The 20,809-nt window shown below is 48.7% G+C and overlaps 1 long non-coding RNA gene across 1 annotated transcript; it reads left to right on the top strand.

Annotated features, from left to right (window-relative positions):
* Positions 1-2,829: 2,829 nt before the first annotated feature.
* Positions 2,830-9,627, top strand: LOC107970479 (uncharacterized). The gene is made up of 3 exons (XR_001713069.3): positions 2,830-3,050; positions 3,711-3,807; positions 6,092-9,627. It is a non-coding gene; the product is annotated as an uncharacterized LOC107970479 (long non-coding RNA).
* Positions 9,628-20,809: the final 11,182 nt, after the last annotated feature.

Here is a 20,809-nt window from a genome sequence, read left to right as displayed (position 1 = left end):
ATCTCATTTTCTAGAGATGGAAACTGAGGCCCACGGAACTAACTTTTTATGCTCATACAATGACAGATAGGCAACGAGGATCTGAAGCATGTATGAATGCATGAATGAATGAATGACTTCTGTGTTAGGCTGGATTCCCTTGGAAGCAGACTCTGAGGTGAAGATTTGAGGACCAGTAGTTCGTGTGGGAGGTGACTCCAGGAAACTCTGGGAGGATGTGGGAAGCAGGGAACATTAATAAGCAGGTTACTGCTGTGGGTGACGGGGACTCCATCTCATCAGGGACCCTGGGAGACAGTTGCGGACATGTCTTAGAATGTTCCCCCTGAGGATGGAGGAATCTGGGTGCTTAGCCTCCAATTCCCCCTGTGTATCCCTGCGGCTGCTCCTGGGGCGCTAATTCCATGTCCTCCCCTGGCCAAGCACGCTCCTGGACAGAGGGCGCCATGCACAGAGGGGTGGAGGTACTTGCCCAAGAACCCTGTGGGTGTCAGGGAGCAGTAAGGGCTGATGGGGTATAGGTAAGGCACCAACAGACTCGACTTGGGCTCTGGCAGCTCTCTGATTCTGGATGTCCTTTGAAGGCAAAATATGATTCTGAAAACCATCTCCCTGTAATCCTTCTTCCTCTCCTGCGTTCTGAAGCGCCCATGCTAACCCTCTGGTCTCTGTCTGAAGCACCTTCTCCCACTGCCACCTTCACTAGCATTTTCTCCCCAGTCCCTCTATAGCAGGGGGATCCTGCCTGGAGAGCAAGCTGAACCTCTGAGGTTGCAGTGGGGAAATGGGTGGTCAGAGCTTGAAGGAGCTGGTTTGGATGAGGCCACTTCAAGCATTTTTGGCTAAGGGAGCAAGGAAGGGGTTCTCTGTACAGGTGTCCAGAGGCCACTGGCCTGTTGTTTGTCCACACCACTGCTGCTTGCAACCCTAGGCCGGGCTCTGAGTCTTTGGAGGAAGAGGCTGGGGTGGAAGCCAAAGTCGCCTTTCTCTGTGGGATATAAAGGGACAAGCTGCCTGCCTAGCATGGGGGAAGCTGACATTCCCACTAGACTTGAAGTTAGGCTTTGGTACTGATCTTGGCTGTGCCACTTCTGGCTGTGACCTTGGCAAGTCTCCAGGTTCGTTCTTCTGCGTCTATAAAATGAAGGCAGTTTTAATGCCAGTTTCACAGGGCTCATGTGAATGTGATATTAGCTATGGACACATTTGATAAATGATAGAGCGAAGGTAAAGACTGTCTCCCTACGTCAGCTTGAAACCTGGGGCTTTCTTGGGTTTGTTCTTGGAGGATCTGAGCTTTTGGGGATCCTTGGGAATCACATGCTATTGGTCTAGACATTGGGGTCCACTCAGCTGACTTGACATCAGGGGCACAGCTAAGGACCCCCATCAGAGATTCCAGGCAGTGAACACTGATGGCTGCAGACGAGGGGAGTCCATGGCAATTGCTGCTTCCTGAAGCAGGTTCATAAGCCAATGGGACTCACCCCTTAGAACACCTAACACACCCAAGGAAAAGTGGACAGGGGAGAAAAGGTACTAAATGGTGCAAGAAACCAAGGGCAGAGCCAGAAACTCTTAGCTTTCTTTACGCGCAGTAACAACTGAGCCCCAGTGGAGTATCTACTGTGTACCTGGGCCTGGGGTTAGTGATTGCCACACAGAAAAAAAATCATATTTCATCCCTGCAGCAAGGAAAGAGGTAGAAACTATTACTGTCTTCGTTTTTACAGACAAGGAAACGCAGGCTCAGAAAAGTGAAGGCAATTCCTGGGAGTGCACAGCTAAAAAGCGGCAGAGCTGGGATTGGAACCCAAGCCAGGGTGACTTCAGAACCTGAATCTCAGCTGTGAACACAATATAAAGAAAGTGCTCCTTGATTCTGAACAGGAGGAAGAAAAATAGAGAAACTAGTTGAGCGTGCAGATCAGAGGAACTTGCAAAGAGGGCAGGAGGGTTCTCCAGCAGCACAGGCAGCATCATTTGCAGGGCCCAGTGCAAAGTGAGAATGCAGGGACACCTGTTAAAAAATCATTGAGAATTTCAAGTCGGTGACAGCTGAGCATTAACTAAGCATAGGGTCCTTCTAAGTGTGGGGTCCTGTTTGACTGCTTGGGTCACATGCCGCTGATGCTCGTCCTGTGCCCCTGTTTTGGACAGTGAGTGGGTACAGATGGAGTTTCCTGCAGCAGGATGGGTAAAGGGCAAACTCCTGGGTCAGATGGCTTGGGTTTGAGCCCTAGGAATTCCCAGCTTCTTAGCTAATGACTTTGAGCAACTTCTTTAACTCCTCTGGGCCTCAGTTTTCTCATCTGCAAAATGGAATGTTGTTGGCTCTTCTTTTCTAGGAGTATTGTGGGGCAGATGCAGTAAAGTATTGCGCATAGCGCTTGGCCCATAGTACTGACCAGCAGTACCGGGTATTAGAGTTAATAGTCCCTACTGCCCCAGCTCCCCAGGGCACGGTGCCCATGGAAATGCCAGGTCCCTGCTGTCTTTACCTCTGTGCTGCTCAGCCTGGGTTGGAATCTTGGAGGCTGTAGCCTCCCTACTCTGGCAGCCCTTCTTTCCCTCCCCATCCCCCAGGCTTTTAATGAGTTTAGTATTTTCATCAAATCATTCTTCCTACAACACAGGGCTGGGGAGGCTAAAAATAGCTCCCCGAGTCACGTGACAGCTCCAAATGCGGAGGCTCCCAGCAAAGGTACAAGTGCGACTCCCTGTTTCCTAGGAAATGAGAGTCATTGTGATGCCTGAAGCCAGGCCGCTGCCAATGCAGCCGGGCCCTCGCAGGGGCACATTGTTTCCTGTGACATCCTCCAGTGTGACAGACGGAGGGCGGGGGGGCAGAGAGGGCAATAGCACCCTCAGAACTGGCAGACCCCAGGCCTGGTGCTCCGGGCTCAGAGCCAGAAGCTTCCCCTTCCCTTCAGGAGCAACGGTCTTGGAGGCAAGGGCTTTCTCATACCTGGACACCGTGTCCCCATCCCTTTCCCAGCGAGCAGGCAAGGCATGTCTTTGCCAGCAAGAGAGATGGGTTTTTCTCTCAGGTACCCATGCTCCCTGCCCACTTGGTTCCCTCACCAACTCCTTGCAACTAAAGCTATTTTATTATTTGGGAGTAAAGGTAAATCTGTTGACAAATATCCCCCAAGGAAGCCTTTCTGGACTCCCCCCAAGTTCCTCCTCCGAATATAGAATAACTTCCAGCACCCTGGACCAGTCCCAAGAGACCCAAACTTGAGGGCATTACAGTAACGCGGAGGGCTTCTTAACACACTGGATGCTGGACGCTGGCCCTGGAATTTCTCCTCCAGCAGGTCTGGGGCTGGGCTCAAGAATCTGCATTTCCAGCAAGTCCTTGTGTGATGCTGATGCTGTGCTCCAGGAGCAACCTTTGAGAACTGCCATCCTAGATGCTGTGACCCCCGCCCCTTTCTTCTTTTTCCCTAGCCCCTTTTTTCTCTTCTCTTCCCTCTCTTATCACTGCTTGCAGCAACCCTAAACTACTTTTAGTCTCCCCATACCCTGGTCCTGCACTCACAATTTTGCGGCCTTTGGGCCTTTGCTTTGGGTCTTGCTGGCTGGAGTGCCCTCCCCGCTACTTCTCCCTTGACTAACTGCTACCCTTGCTTTAAGTAGAAATAGTAAGAGCTAGCACTTATTCACAATTCTATATGGTAAGCACTGTTGTTATCCCCACTTTACAGATGAGGAAACTGACATTCAGATGGAAAGTCACACCCCTAAATTACAGAGCTAGAAAACAGAGCTGGGATTTCAGGTGGTTTAATTTCACACCTACAGGTGAGTTACAGTTCACCTGTTGACTCCCATAGGAAGCCTTCCCTAAAGCTTCCAGACTGGATTTCATACACCTTCTTGGAGGTCTCCTGCACTAACAGCCTTGCAGAACAGTTTTCTATTGATGGGTCTGTCTTCTTGCTTAGACTGTTCGTTGCTAAAAGGCATGGACTTTGTCCTAATAATCACACTATCCCAAGTGCCTGGAACAGGGTCTGGCACTAGTAAATGCTCACTAAATGCCAGCTTGCTGGCTGATTGGCTAAATAATGACTGTGCAAATGTTCACTGAATAAATAAGTAAATGTTTGTTGCCTAATTACTATTAAGTGAATACATAAATAGTAGGTGCTCAATGCTGAATAAATGAATGAGATATTAAATTCTCTATACATGCTGGTTGGCTGAGTGAATGAATTAACAGTAGCTCTTAATAAATATTTTCTGGATAAATGAATGAATACATGAATTGTTGGTAGGTGCTCATTAAGTGTCTGTTGCCTCACTGGGTGAATGGATGTGTTGGCTGGTAGATGATAGATGGGTTGGATTGGTAGGTGGATGGATAGGATAGTTGGATCAATGGATACGTAGATTGGTATATAGATGGATAAATAGGTGAATAGGTGGAGGTAATGGGTAGCTGCATTGGTGAGTGGATGGATGGATGCATGGATGGGTGGATGGATAGGTTGGTATATAGATAGATGGATAGCTAAGTAGACAGAAGCAATGGGTGGCTTGGTATATAGATGGATGAATAGGTGAATAGGTGGAGGTAATGGGCAGGTGGGTTGGTGAAAGGACAGAAGAATGGAAGGGTAAGTTGGTATATAGATGGATGACTAGGTGGGTAGATGGAGGCAATGGGTGGATTGGTATATAGATGGATGAATATGTGAATAGATAGAGGTAAGGCACGGGTGGGTTGGTGAGTGGATGGATGGATGGGTAGATGGATAAATGGATGGATGGATGGGTATGTGGCATATAGATGGGAGGATAGTGAATAGATAGAGGCAATGGGTTGGTAAACTGGTATATAGATGGATGAATAGGTGAATAGATGAAGGTGACGGATGGATGGATGGATAGGTTGGCAATAGATGGATGGATAGGTGAATAGATGGAGGCAATGAGCGAGTGGGTTGGTGAGTGGATGGATGAATGGGTGGATGGGTAGGCTGACATATAGATGGGTGGATAGTGAATACATGGAGGCAATGGGTGAGTGGGTTGGTGGACAAATTGGTGGATGAGTAGGCTGGTATATAGACGGATGGGTGGTTGAATAGATGGAGGATGGGTGGGTAGATTGGTGGATGGAGGGATAGATAAGTGGGTTGGGAGGCAGACCCATGACTTCGACATTGTTAGCACAGGGCAATCTGTGTGATGCCATTTCTGCCAGATAAATGACAAAGAATAAGTTATCGACAGAACCCTAGGGCATGCTGGGTCTGCACTCAGCAGGACAGCCTGAGGGTTTTCTGGGCCACCAGCTGTGACTTTGGAAACCAGATGGATGATGCATCTTGAGCATCAGGAGGAGGCTGTGGAACTGTTTTAAATGTCAGGATATCACCCAGCTGTGAGATTGGGGCTTGACGTTTGTCATGTTCCTGAGCATTTGTTTTAATGACTAATTATTTCCCTTTTCTGACATGGCTCCTTGGAAGGGGAACAGGGGAGCTTGGCTGGAAGCTGGAGACCTGTGCTCGCTCTCAGCAATTGAATTCACTAACAAGCCAGAAGTGAATTAACCCCAACCTGCCAGGTGCAGAGCAAAACCTGGAGGCCCAACTCCCAGGCCCAGCCAGGTGCTGCTCAGCTGGGAGTCCCTTCCAGGGTTGGCTGGCACCTGCAAAGAATCCAGAAAGATTAAGCCAAAACCCAGGAGGATATCTGAAGAGTTGAGGAAAGGTAGATTGTTGACTTGAAAGTTACTTGATTTTTCCCCAACACAAAAACAAGATAAATGCTTCAGGTGATGGATATCCCAATCATCCCGATTTGATCATTACAAACTGTATGCTTGTATCAAAATATCACATGTGATCCCCAAATATGTACAACTATGATATATTAATTAAAAAGAAAGTTACTTGATTTTGGTCTACATGAAGTGATTAACCGTGTGTGTGTGTGTGTGTGTGTGTGTGTGTGTGTTGCAAGTACTTACTATGTATAGAACATTATATAAATACTTCACCTGAATTATCTCATGTCATCCTTGCAACAGCCCTTTGAGGTAGACTGTATTATCATCATTTTCCTCATTTTACAGATGTGGAAACTGAGGGACAGAAGTTGTTACAGTGGTTTTAAAACATGCCTGCAAATCCTGTGATACGTCCTTCAAGAAGTAAAGCCTAATTCCCTTCCCCTTGAGTATGGGCTGGGATCTGTGACTTGATTGCAAGGAATTAGAATGAGGTATAGATGGCACGTGTGACCTCTGAGACTAGATTAAAATGGTGATACAGCTTCTACCTAGCTCTGTCTCTCTTGAGACATGTGCCTTTGGAGACCTGAGCCACCATGGAAGAAGCCAGGCTGCCTTGAAGCCATCATGCTGGAGAGACCACATAGGGAGACCACACACAGAGAGAGAAAGAGCCTCAAGGAGCCCCAGCCACTCTAGTCTCAGCAGTTTGAGTCTTTCCAGCCCAGGCAGCAGACATGTAGGTCAGGAAGCCTTGGAGATGACTCTCGCCCCAGCCCCTGCCTGACTACAACTGCATGAATGACTCTGAGGGACAACCACCCAGCTGAGCCCAGCCAGCCCCCAGAACCAGGAGTGATCATAATAGAATGATTCTTGCTATGTTTGGGTGGTTTATTATACATCCATAACTGATACGATGGTGAAATCAGCTGCCCTGTATCAAGGAGCTGGAGAAGAATGGAAACAAGATTGGAGCCAGACAGTCTGGTTCAGGAGCCATGAGCTCAGCCCATAGAGCATCCAGCCCTGCCTTCATGGTCTTGCAGATTTAATCTATCCATTGCATGGACTGGCAAGGCACTAGACTCACCCTTGTAGGCTTGGAGAATTAATTTAAAAATTCAAGTAAAGCACTTGTGTTCAGTGCTTGGGACATGGCAAGTTCACCATCTTAGTTAATGGCAACTCCATCCTTGCAGATGCTTAGCCATAAATCTTGGCATTATGCTCAAATTCCTCCCTTTCTCTCGTATCTCACATATAAGGTGTCTGCAGACCTGTCTGGTGCTACTTTCTTTTAGGTCCAGAAAGCTATGCCTTATCCCTCCCTCCCCCTGTCCCTTCACTGCTACATACTGGTGGGAGCCTGCATTACCGCAGCAGTTTCCTGACTGCTCTCCCTATCTCAGTCCTGGCCCTTTTAGTCTCTTCTCAACACAACACCCAGAGAGATCCCCTTACAATGCAAGTCAGATCATCTCTCGCCTCTGCCCAAAACCCTCTTGTGACAGCCCATTTCTCTGAGCACAGAAACCAAAATTCTTGCTTCAAGTGATTTCCAATGCCCTACACTCTCTGCACCTCCCTCTCCAATGCTTACCTCCCTGACTCATCTCCCAACTCACCCACCCTGGCCTGGTTTACTCCACTCCAGCCACACCGAGTTCCTCGCTGCTCCTTGAACATCCTGGGCACATATTCATACTACCTTGAGGTTTCCAGTTGCTATTCCCTTGGCTCGAATTGCTTTTCCTGTTGCTGACCAAATGGCTTACTTTCAGCTCTTTCAGATCATGGCTCAAATGTCATCTTCTTATTGAGGCTACTTCTCACCACCTATTTAAAATGATGCTCCCTTGTCTCTATCTTTCCCTCTTTTTGATTTTTTCTTCATAGCACCTGTTGCTGTAAAACACATCAATATCTTTTTTCTTATTCACCTTGTTTCCCGACTCTCTCCACTAGAATGGAAGCCTCACCAGGACAGAGATTTTTGTCAGTTTTGCTCACTGCCCCTAGCATAGTGCCTGGCACATAATAGGTGCTCACTAAACAGTTGCTGAGTGAATGAAGGGATGTTGGCTGTTGTTATTAGGGAGGCCAGTTAGGAAGTTGTTGGGCTACTCCAGGTGAGGACAGACTGTGCTGTGGAGATGGAGTGGGCAGCGCTGTGGTATCTGGTGGGGAGGCATGAGGATGTTCTGGGTGTTTTGGCCTGTGTGGGAGTGTGGAGACAGGGTGGGAGGAGCCGGCTGCAAGGGAAGAGGAAGGTGGCAGGTTGGTATGGGAGAAGCTTGAGGTGTTTCTGGATGTCCATGTGAGGATTAGGTCCCTGATAGAAATGCAGGCGGGAGGCATGGTGAAAAGTCCAGCATAGAAGAACCCTGGAAACCCCCAGAGAGTGGTAAGGTGAGGCGGCTGGGAACAGACAGAGAAAACAGAGTTCCTCACTCCAGTGCCCACACGGTCAAGTGGGTTGCGTCAGGGAGCAGCAGGGCCTATGGCAAAAGAAAGTGCGAGTGTCACTGCCAAAAGAGACAGGGACATCTCCCAGTTTCTGTCAGTGTCAGTGTGTTGTCATGTGGGAGACAGGCCCAGGCTTGCAAGAGTTTCTGGTTCATTGAGGGAAGCCAGAAATCTGAATTTTCATGTGAAATTTACTGGGATTTTTTTGAGGCAGTTCATTCAAACTTTGCAAAAGCACTGTATGGGCCAAATAAGCCACCTCTGTGAGCTGAATGCAGCCCATGAGCAATCAGCTGGCAAACTCTGGGGTAAGAGGAACAAGGAAGAAGCTGGGGCAGAGCCCTGGGGCCATGGCTGCAGGGTTTGCTCTCTGAAGGAAATCACAGGAGGTAGGAGGTTTTGGGAGAGAGTGGGTTGGAGTGCTGGGTATCACAGAAGGCCACGAGTTTGAGAATGGAAATTTGGCCTACAGAGCAACACAGAACAAGTTTGTGCAATGGTAGGGGCAGAAGTCATCTTTTCAGAGCCATCAGAAAGTTTCCACCTGCTATGGCTGAATGTGTGTGTTCCTCCCAAATTCAAGTGCTGAATTCCTAACCCCCAAGGTGATGGTTTTAGGAGGTGGGGTCTTTGGGGGGTGATTAGGTTAAGGGAGTGGAGCTCCCCATGACTGGGATTAGTGCCCTTATAAAAGAGACCCCAGAGAGCTCCCTTGTCCCTTCCACCATGTGAGGACACAGCAAAAAAAATGTCATCTATGAACCAGGAAGAGAGTCCTCATCAGACACTGGACCTGTCAATGCCTCGATCTTGGACTTCCAGCTGCTGGAACTGTGAGAAACAAATTTCTGTTGTTTTCAAGCCACCCAGTCTATGGTATTTTGTTATAGCAGCCTAAACATACTAAGATACCACCTTATTTACAAGGGACAGTAAGGAAGAAGGAAGGAAAGTGTCTTTGCTTCAGAGCAGAGCTACCCTAGAAGGGAGTGGCTGAGGACTGCTCAGCCAGTGTGAAGCCCATTCCCCACCAATCCCATTTGAAGGGAGATGGAGCTGCTGACACCTTCCGGTGGCCTCCTGCGATGTTGTGAATCACAGACTTTGTGAAATGAAAGGTTAATGATGTTCAAAACAGAAGAATAAGGTTCATCACTCCCACCCCCAACTCCTGTTCCAGGTGCAAGGCCTGGGGTGAGCTCCTTGGTCCGTCCACCTGAGAGCGACTGTGAGAGCTGGAAGCAGCACCGCCCAGCAGTGCTTTCCTCATGCACAGCCACCTTCTCCATCTGTGCCGCCCAGTACAGTAACCACGTGGCTGCTGAGCACGTGAAATGTGGTTACTGTGACCGAGGGGCTGGATCTGTTATTTTATTGAATTTTAACTAAAATAGCCTCATGGGACTAGCAGCTGCCATATTGGATTATGCAACTCTAGAGGTTTGGAAGAAACATCATGACTACATAGGCAATAACTCTGCCCTTCCCTATCTCCTTTCTCATCTCTCCTGAGGAGGAGGGAAGGCCAACAGGGAGCCTGGTGTCCTGGGTTGGGTCACTCTGTATTGACAAGACCCTGTGAGTGTGGCTCCCTTTTCTCTCTCTTACCTCCCAGGGGCTGGATAGCGAGGCTGAGGTGGGGCCTGTCTTCTTGGGGCTCTCAGGGTCATCTTGTCCTCTCTCTTTTTTGATTCTTATAGGCAGCTCTGGCACTCTGGTCTTATCAGGCCCAGAGAGAGCTGGACATAGACCAGGGCTTAGTGGACTGGACACAACTCCATGGGTTGTGGGCCTGAGCCTTGAGCTTCAGCTCAGTCACCCACCTACGGGTTCTGCTTGCCTGGCAGCTAGCCGGGCTCATCATAAAAGGACCACGGTTAGTTTCCTTCCCCTGATCTCTCAGGTGAGGTTGTCTCTCAGAAGGACTTGGTGGGACAGGAGTAGGGGAGGAGTGGCCTTGGTTTGGCAGGATTCAAGCATTCTTGAGTTCCTAAAACATTTGCATCTAATAGGGTCTCAAGCCCCTAACAATGGTATTTTCTTATTTTTTATTCTGGTATTCAAATAATAATGATAATAATAAAATTAACTTCACATATAATATAGAAGCATATTCCCATTGTAAAAGATGAAAATAATTCAGGAAGTCCTCCCCATAGATAAAATTGCCTATAGCCCTCCTCCCAGTCTTCCTTCTGTACACACACACACACACACACACACACACACACACACCAGCAGGGGTGTTTTAACCCCCACTGCCAAAGATTATACTATATATTCTGTGACTTGCTTTTCTCACATATCATATCTTGGGGGAATCTTTCCATATCGGTTAATGGAGGTAGATCCCACTCCTTTTAAATTGCTGCATAGTATTCCATTGTACCCATGCAGCGTGGCTTCCTTAATCACTCCCTGTGAATGGATATTTGTTTTCCCCCCTAAATTTCGATATCACAAACTGTGTTGCAATGAGCATTTTTGTACATACCTCTTTGTACATGTCTGTGAGCATAAGCAGACACACACACAATAGGGAGGTGTGTAGACTGTGGTTCAGCAAGTGTTCACTCCTCCCCTACCCCAGCCTCCATGGGAGGGGTGTACCTCCCATCCAGTTGATATCCAGCTTGGCCCCGTGACTTGCTTTGCCCAACAGAATGAGGGCAGGAGTGAGGGGCACCAGTTCTGACTTTAGGCCTGAAGAGGCCTTGAAAGTTCCCAGTTGTCCCTCTTTGGCTTCTACTTTCATCGCGAGAGTAACACTCCCCAGGGAGCTATTGGTCCAAGAAGGCTGAGAGACACAGTCTGGAGCCCAGCCCAGCCATGTCCAGCCTAGATCAGCTGAACCCCAGCCAAACAGCAGGCAAGTAAGTGAGAAAATAAATGCTTGTTGTTCTCTCCAGCTGAGAGTTCAAGGTTGTTACACAGTAAAAGTTGCCTGACACAAGTGAAAACTGGTAGAGCTCTTAGTGTCTGTCAGAATGTTTAATGATATGCCCTTTGACCTAGGGTTCTACTTCCAGGAGACCAGCTTTCTGAAACATTCCATGGAAGACATATGGACGGTGATCTTTAGATGGACTCCAGCTGGAGTCCCACCAGTCCAATTGATGGGTGGACTGTCCAGGCATTGAGCTTCCCGGTCACTTAGCAGCTCATACAGAGTGTCAATGAGGGGGCTAGGAAGGCCTTTATTGCTGGCCCCCTCCCCAACCCCTATCCCTTGCACAGTGTGATAGCTCCAGAGGTCAAACAGGTCCCATAGCTACACATGTGTGGGTACCACCTGGCTTTTCTGCAGCCACACAATGCTGACTTGAGAGAAAGCCTTCCAGTCTTATCATCTTAGGAGCCTTCCCCAGCAGGACCAATGGCTCCCACACAAGAAGTTCCCATCCCTAGAGGGCTGCGGGGGCACAAGTCTGGCCGGGGAGACTCATAAGACAGAATGCTGGCAGAAAGAATACTTTCTCATTGGGTTGAAGTTGACTATTTTCCATTCACCCCCTAAGATAGCCAATCCCTTTTACTAAAGAACCACATTTCCAGGCCTCCTTTTCCCCTCAAGGTCCTCCAGTGGCATCTAGAATTGGGTTACGTGGGAGCCTTGTTGGGTGAGAAGATGCTCAGGGCAGTGATAAGGGGTTTGTCGCCTGGGTCTCCCGCCTCGTTCCTCAGCTGCTCACAAAAGGTTGAGGGGTATAAAATTGACTCCCACACAAGGCCCTGCAGACACCTTTGCAGATAAATTCCTGTTTTGTTGGGGGGAAGCCCAGATGGAATCTCGGGGCTGGGAAACAGATCTGCAGGCTGGCTGTCCCCATTCGCCTCTCGGTTCATCTGTCACTGTTCGCTCACTGCTGATAATTCTGTCAAGTTGGAGCACTTGCCTGGTTTGGCAGCAAATTGAGTCGAGAAGGATTCTCCCCCATTCCCTGGTAGAAACTTACTGTGTCCACGGATATTGGGGGTGATGCTTGAGTTGGGACCAGGGGGTGGCTTCATGGTGGGGGCCTGGGGTTATTGGGGTCTTCATATCCAGCCAAGATTATGAGCATCTGTGCATCAGCCCGCAGTGGCTGCCCACCCACAGGGGCCAGATGAGCCGAGAAAGCTGTACTCCTCAGTCATCCCTGGATGTCCACTAGCCCATCCCGAAGGACTTGCTTCATCCCAGCCTCTGCTAAGAAATCCTCCCACATAATAACAAAGGTGGGGGGCCTATTCCTTTTTAACTGCTTCATAGTATTCCATTATGTACACGTGGTGTGACTGCTGTGTTGTGGGAGAGGTAGACATTGACTGAAGTAATGTGGGGACATGACTGATTATTCACAGGCTGGTCAGTGATTTACGAGGTGCCAGGCACAAAGCCCTGCCTAATTGGTACAAGAGCGTCTCATTTCATCCTCCAAACAACTTGTAGGGTAAGTACTATTATCCCCATTTTACAGGTAGGGAAATTGAGGTACAGAGAAGTTAAGACATTTGCCCAAGATGACACAGCTAGTAAGTAGCAGGGCAAGAATGCAGCCCAGGCCTGACTTAACCCCCAAGGCCACCCTTGTAGCCACCACCTCCCTCAAGGAGAAGCAGAGGAGATGGCTGCTGAGTCATATCCAGGGCCCAGTACTCAGGAAATTTGCTGAAGTCTTACCGTTGAAAGAGAAGATAAGAGGACATGACTGCACCTCACTCTTTGTGCCTGTTAGAGCCCCAGGTATGACAATAACCCTCCCTGTCCATACTCAACAGCTGTGAGGAGCCAGGGTGGGTGTCTGGCTGCTGCCAGTGACAAATAGCTGAAACTCAGCAGCTGGATCCAAAGCCTTCGGCTTTTGGTTTTTTGCTTTTGCCTGAAATAATCAGATAATTACAGCTGAAGCAAGTCACTCAGCTTGACTTGCAGAAGCCAATTGCCTCCTTCCTGGACTTGTTCTCCCCAAGGGAAGCCTTGGCTCTGCTGTCCCAGACTCTGGTGTGATCATCTTCAAAGCCAACACCCTAAATCCCAGCCTCAGCTCTTGTTCTGCTGCAACCAGAGAACCTGGGCCTGGGGGCTTCAAGGAGATGCTCAGATTGACCCTTCCTGGTCGCAGGGTGTGGGACGGGGTTGCAAATATTGCCAACTGAGTTCTCCCCAGCTCCGACCATCCTGTAAGCAACGTGGAGCGCTGGGGGCCAGGCTGGGCTGGGCCTGGTGCCTGGCCGCTCCCAGCAGATGTGCCATTTGAGACTCCAGCATGCTCACTCTTCTGCCTCCAGCAATCCCAGGCTGGGCCAACGCTAATATTTACATTCAAAGGCAAGGCTGCAGCTCAGGGCTGCTTCCGTCCCTGTGGCTTTCCTGGGCCCAGGGGATAGATTTGCAGAGCAGGGTGTTGGGAGACAGCTTGTGTGGGCTGAGCGAGATAGCAGGCAGGGAATTAGGCCCAAGGACTCAAATAGCAAAAATAACTGCAGTGATGATAATAGCAACTATTTATAAAGTACTTATGATATGCCAAATGCTGGGATAAGTCTTTCCCATGCATTTATTTATTTATTTATTTTTTTGAGACAGGGTTTCACTTGATCACCCAGGCTGGAGTGCGGTGGCCCGATCACGGCTCACTATAGCTTCGACCTCCCAGGCTCAGGTGATCCTCCCATCTCAGCCTCCCGAGTAGCTGGGACTATAGGTACATGCTACCATACCTGGCTAATTTGTGTATTTATTTAGTAGAGACAGGGTTTCGCCCTGTTGCCCAGGCCGGTCTCAAACTCCTGAGCTCAAGCCATCTGCCCTCCTCAGCCTCCCAAAGTGCTGGAATTACAGGCATGAGCCACCGTCCGGCCATCCCATGCATTTTAACTTTAGTTCTCATCCCCAGTGCCCCAAGGCAGGAGTATCACAGTTTTATAGGGTAGAAAACAGAGGCAGAGAAAAGTAAGTAACTTGGCTAAAAATCATACAGCTGGGAGGAAGGGATCTGGGTGCACAGCTGAGCGAATGTATCTTGGGACTCCTAAAATCAAATGCCTACAGGGGCTGGGTGGTTTAATTCGATGAGTAAAATCTGGTAAGTTTAAGGGACTAGGGAGGGGTGGGGATTGGGGCCACGGGGATGGAACACACCATCTATTGCCCACCTCCAGCTAGTTGTTGCTGCAAGGACATGTGTGCCCTGTGGGGCCAGCTTGTCTGATTTTCAAAAGAAAATCTTAGCATGTTTGTTTCTACAATCGGGGGGAAAACACATATTTATACATCTACAGGTTTTTATTTGAAGTCTTCTAATTTTTCAATGTTGGTAACACATTCCTTTTCTAAAAAAAAAAACACAGCAGGAGCCAAGTCAAACATGTGTTTGGGTGACAGCACTGCTGTAACTGCTAAGCCCAGCTCGCTCACACTGTGCTCTACCTCCACCACGCAGGAGGCAGGACTGCGACTTCAGCTTGGAGAACCACAATCTGGATTGTCACCCCTGAACCTCTTTCGAGGTGGATGTTTGGGTGCACCCTTGGATCCAGACCACTAGGTCTTTGCTGGGCCCCGCATTTCAGAAGGCCTCACTCAGGTCCTCCTATAGCCATGCCTCCTTTCCACCAGGTGGAAGATCTGCTGGGCCTAGAGACCCCTGAATTTCCTGACCCAAAGGCCTGGAGTCCACTTTCAGGACCTGCACGTCAGTTACCTGTTGCTGTGTAATAAGCCACCTAAACTTAGGGGTAGGAAGCACCAATCATTTCAATATTATTCTCAATCCTCTATGGGTTCTGGGGGCTGACTGGGTCAGTGGAGAGGCTCTTCCTTGCGCCTCTCCTGAGGTCCTGTCAGAGGGTGGCTGGGCTGGAATCACTCACATCTGCAGTTGATCTGGCTGGGGCTGACACTTTGGCTGAACTGTGGCCAGAGCACCTGCACGTGGCCCCTCCATGCGGCTGGTGCTTCCTCACAGCCTGGCAACAGGGTTCAAAGAGGGAGGACCAGGAGGAAGCTGAGCCACCTTTTATGACCTAGCCTTGGAAGTCACACAGTGTCACTTCACCGTGCTTTATGGCCTGAGGCAGTCACAAAAGTTCATCTGGATTCAAGAGGTGGAGTTAGAGACTCTACTCCTCTTGAGGTGGACGGATAAGGTCACATTGTAAGAAGAATCTATGGGATGGGAGATACTTCTAGGGCTGTCTTTGGAAAATAGACTCCATCTGCAACAGCCTGCACGCTGCTCTCCCCGAGGTCTTCCTGAGGATGCACCCTGTGGGAGGCAAGGCCAAGGAGCTACTGCCGGGGCTGGGGTGGATGGAGCCAGCTGCAGGCTGGGCTGGCACCCGCTGGGCGTGCACACAACACACACAAGGCCCTCTGACCCTGCCAGTGTTAGGGGCAGGCTGCCTGGAGAGCAGCACAGGACCCTTGGACTTGCTTTGAGGAGTCCCTACTGAGAGCAGCATGTGAACAAGATAGAGGACCGCTCCTGGGGGATCTGAGCGATGGCCTCCACTGAGAAGAAAGGGGTGTGGGGAGGAGAAGAGAGATGGAGATAAATGAGCCTGCTGTGTGTCCACCAATGTCCTGACAAATAAGTCTTGATTGAGGTAGAAGGGAGGCTCAGGGCTTGCAGGATGCTGTGCGGGATTGTTCGTGGGACTCCAGTTTGCAATGACACACTAGCCAGTTATCACACAGTGAAAGTCACTGGGCAGATTTGGGCCAAACTGCAGGCCTCTGTAGAAGGCAGGTGTTAAAGCACCGGTTGTGCATATCTAAATCACCTGGGGGGACTTGAAGACCTACTGATGCCTGGGCCTGCCCATCTTCAGGATTCTGATGCAATTGGCTGGTTTGTGGCCCATGCCTGGGGGTTTTTAAAAGCTCCTAAACAATTCTAATATGCAGCCAAGTTTGGGGTCCACTGAGCCAGAGGAGCAATAGCTGGAGGTTCTTAGGCCTTAATGAGGGAATGGCTTGAATAAGCCCAGATGGCAACGGAAGGCATTGCAGGTGGGAACAGCTGCAGCAAGAAGGGGCCATGGGAATACACATTGCAGAATTTGGGGTAATATTGGGGAGCAGTAAAACATAAGGTCAGGTATTCTAAGGTGCTGGTATTAGTAATAGTAAAAAATGGTGGCGTTCTGCCAATTATGTGCTTTACTGATACATTCTTACTAGGTTCTTACAACAACCCTGTGAGGTAGATATTTTAATTCCCATTTTACAAATGGGAAAACAAAGGCTCAGACAGACTGTATGACTTGCCATAGCTAACCCTGAGCTGGGATTTTAATCTGTGACTCTTGAATTCTGAAGGTCGTACTTGGAGGGTTCCTGGTGCAAACGTGGCGCATTCCAGACTTGACGTAGAGGTAACATAAAGCCAATGTAGTGAATTGGGGTTCTAGTGAAGTGGTGTGTTGGAGTAGGTATCTATGAGGTGGTGAGCATGGCAGGGTAGTGTGGAGGGGAGAAGATAGGATGGTGTGTGTGTGTGTGTGTAAGAGAGTGAGCGATTAAGTGAGAGAGAACGGTGGCCCATATCCCCTAAAGGAGGGTTCAACTCTGGGGACCTGAACAGCTCCTTTCAAACTGTGGTTCCCTTTTTGCTGGGGGCAGGTCACTTGAGGAGGCCTGGACAGTCTTCTCCAGCCTGTGTGGTCTCATTGAGCCTCAAGCCTCCCGGCCTCAGCATGTGCTATTCTATTGAAATCTTACACGTTTTCCACCTGTTTCAACGCTGCTCGTCTTCGCATGCATTGCTGAGATGTCACTAGCTCCTGGGGTCAAACTGAGTTTCAAGTTTGAGCTCTGACACATACTAGCCCTGTCTTCCTGGGAAAGTTTCTCAACCTCCCTGATTCTCAGTTTCTTCAGGTGTAGAAGGAAAATAGTAAAAATAGTCCTTGCCTCAGAAGGTGCTGGGAGGTTCCATGTTATCATCATGCATGCAAGCTCTTAGGATACAGCCTCATTCAGAATGAGCGCTCCTCAAAGGCTGCACCCACCACTCCCTCGTAGCGCCCACAGCTGTATAATGGCTGCCCCTCTTCGAGACTGGAAGTCCCTTGAGGGCAGAGGCCATGCCTGGTCACCACTGAAGCCCTGTGCCCAGCATGGAGTAGGCATGGTAGGGGTTGTTGGATGCTCACTCAGTACCTCTTCCCTCCTTGCCAACAGAACCCCAATGTTGCTGGGAGCAGGGATGTAGCTACCAAATAGATCCCACTTTCCATACTCCTTTGCAGCCAGAGATGGCCACGTGATGCATTCTGTCCCACCAGGTCATCTTAGGTTGGGCTCCTAGAAACAGACTCCTTGAAGCCAAGAGTCAAGGGCAAGTAGCTTATTTGGAAGGTGATTCCTGGAAGGGGAAATGAGACAAGGAAGAGAAGCCAAGTGCAGAGAGTGTGAGTGAGCAGCACATTATTGCTGGGGGTACCTGGGGCCAGATCCTGCTGGGAACCTTTGAGAGCTGGTGTACAACAGGCCCCCAATTTTCCCACCTGAGGGCCAGAAAGCTGGGGTGTTTGCCCACCAACTGCTGTCTGTCATTGGTTGACGATGCTTCTGGGCAGAATTAACTCTGGCCTCTCTGTGCGGCAACCTGAGCAAGCTACTGGGGCCGAAGAAAGGAGTTTGTAGAAGGAAGGTTCTATAGAGCCCAGATGATGAATGTCAAGGGGATGTGGGTAGGGCAGGCCCCAACAGTGTCTGTTATGGAAGCGTAAGTCTACATTGTTTCAAGAGATTTCCAGAAAAGCCCCCAAATGGAGACCGACTCATCAGATATGGCCCCTTTTTCTCAGGATCTCCCTACTTTCCTTTTGCATAGAATACAGGCTTAATGGCTAGAGCTGTGGCAACCTTCTGTGTACATGAGGCAAAAGCCTAGAGAGCCACCAGGACTTCTCTCTGTTCTGACACCTTTTAGTTATTATTTACTTGTGGACATTATGTCTTATAAGAAAAATAAAACCCCTCTCTTTAGCGTTTTAGGTGGCCATTGATATGTGAGTCTCCTGTTACTTACAGTGTAACTCAATAGAAGTTCAATAATTCAAAAATGTTGAAGAATGAGTGAGGAAGTGGTGGGGTGGAGTGGAGAGCATCACTTGCTTATAGAGATGCCCAGAGGTTTGACTATATTCCTAGACTGTAAGCTCCTGAGAGCTGGACAGGGATTATTTTTGCTCTTTATTTTATCCTCAGCATTTAGACCAGTGCTTTGTAGAAGAGACTTGTGATCACTATTTCCTGAATAAACAAATAGCCAATGATCCTGGGGAAGGAGAGGAAGCTGCAGATGCTCTAGATACAATTCATTTGAGTTTGCATTTATGGAAAGTCTTTTCATATACTAGATTGTACTTCCCTTTTGCTAGAGGGAGAAGGGTTGAGGAAGGGAGAGAAGTGAGAGCAAATGAACTAGGATAAAGTATTAAAAGTTGAGTAGGTTAGATTTCCTCTCCCTGAGCCTCAGTTTTCTCATCTGTAAAGTGGGGATAATAACCATACCAGAGTTTGTTGTGGGGATGAAATGAGAGAATGTATAATCAGTGATTTGCAGAGTTCCTGGCACACAGTAGGTCCTCAAGAAAGGATACTTAATTATTATTATTGTTTTTGTTATTACTAATAGGTACCACTACTGGACCCTGTAGAAAATAACTAAGACATGGGTCCTTATCCTCAGCCCATGATTCCGATAGGAGGAACTCACTGTATTACGAGGGAGGATAAATCGTATGATTTCCAGTTTATAACTGGAGACATAGACTCTGAAGTGTTATAAAATGTACCTGAGGGCCTGGTACAGATCTGTAATCCCAGCACTTTGGGAGGCTGAGGTGGGAGGATCGTTTGAGCTCAGGAGTTCAAGATCAGCCTGGGAAACATGGTGAAAACCCGTCTCTACAAAAAATAAAAAAAATTAGCTGGCTGTGATGGTGTACACCTGCAGTCCCAGCTACTCGGGAGGCTGAGGCAGGAGGATCACTGGATCCCAGGAGGCTGCACTGAGTCATGATTGTGCCACTGCACTCCAGCCTGGGAAACAGAGAGACTCTGTCTCAAAAAATAATAATAATAAAATAAAAGATAAAAGGTACCTGAGATCAGCTGACTGGTTTGTGGCAGGGATCTCCCAGCAGCACCATGCAGGAACTCTGGAGGAATACTTGAAGTGTTACTAATTTAGGGACACATTCAGCAAAAAAATTCTGTGACTTGGTCTTGTACCCAGGATCAACATTTGACAAGCATCCCAGGGGGCTCTCTGATGGCAGCTCTAAGCCCAATCTTGCCTCACCTACTTCCCTCCCATCCTCCAGGCCTCCAAAACCTCCCAAGGCCATTCCAGCTCTAAAATGGAAAATGTGTTTGTTGAAAGGGGTTGAATTGGCATGAAATGACTAAAGGAGGTGCAGTTTAGCAAAGCCACGAACTGGAGCTACCTTCTAAATTAGGATGAGGGACTTTCTTTTCCAGATTAGTCATTGAGCAAGCTCCTTCATTCTCAGAACTGCCTCCGTGCTGCTGGTTGGACAGTTATTCTCACCAACAAGAAGGTAGATGATGGTTAGTCTATCTGCAGCTGGTCCCGCTTACTGAGGGGAAAAGAGAAGACTTTCCCTTGTAACCTGGCTGGGAGCCTTCCCAAGGTGGGTGAGGACATTTCCAAAATATTTTTTTATGCTAATTAATGGAGGTATTAAAACGTACTGGCTAAATAATGCTGCCATTGAAAGAAGCTCAGGATGGAAGCACGTCTAACTTCCCTGTAAGTAGGCTTCCTTGTTGAACATTAAAACTCCCACCAATTCCCCTGTGGCTTCATCATAGACTCTGTGGTGACCACTACCTATGGACCACTATTATGAGACCACTGTCTCATAAAGTGACTTTCTAAAGGCCTCAGATGGTCATCTTCAGAGCGTGGAGGAACAGGGGCCTGGGGCTGAGAAAACTTGATTGGTTTCAGCCTCAAGAAATCAGTACCAGCCCAGGTAATGCTGGGCTTTGGGTCTCTCCCTGTGCCTCCTTTGATAGTTTGGTGTCTTGAGGCACAAGGCAAGGGGACCTTTCCTTCCTCCAGCATCTTGTCACCTAAGAGATGATTTTCCTTTGGTGACACATTCCCACAGTCATAGGTCAATTTTTTTGTGTGAAACCAATCAGCAAAAAAAATCATCATGGGTCTTGCCATAAATCCTCAAGAGCATGTAGTGGGGTGGCGGGTGACTCTGAAAGTATGAAGGCATGAGGTTTTTATTCCTGGTGTTTCTCTCTACCCTCGTCCCCTCCTCCATTCTGGCTGCTGTGTGCATTTTGTTCTCATTGCCTCGGGAGAGGCAGCAACTCGGAGAGAAGAGAATGTCAGCTCTTGGCCTTGGAGTTGCAAAATCTTAGGCCTGCGGGGATGAGAAGGACTGATGGGCATCAGTGATGGAAGTGGGGAGGAGAGCTGGGAACAAGATGAATTTCTGGGCCTGGAGATGGCACGGTTTCTTCTGGGTGGGGAAGGAAGAGAGATGGAGGGGACACAATAAAGGAGAGAGGTCCTGCGGCCATGTGGGCTGGAGGAAACTCAGTTTCCAGGT

The sequence above is a fragment of the Pan troglodytes genome, chromosome 2, assembly GCF_028858775.2.
Source record: "Pan troglodytes isolate AG18354 chromosome 2, NHGRI_mPanTro3-v2.0_pri, whole genome shotgun sequence".
In the NCBI taxonomy this organism is placed as follows: Eukaryota; Metazoa; Chordata; class Mammalia; order Primates; family Hominidae; genus Pan; species Pan troglodytes.
The sequence above is the reverse complement of the archived record's forward strand: the minus strand, read 5'-3'. Positions and strand labels throughout refer to the sequence as shown.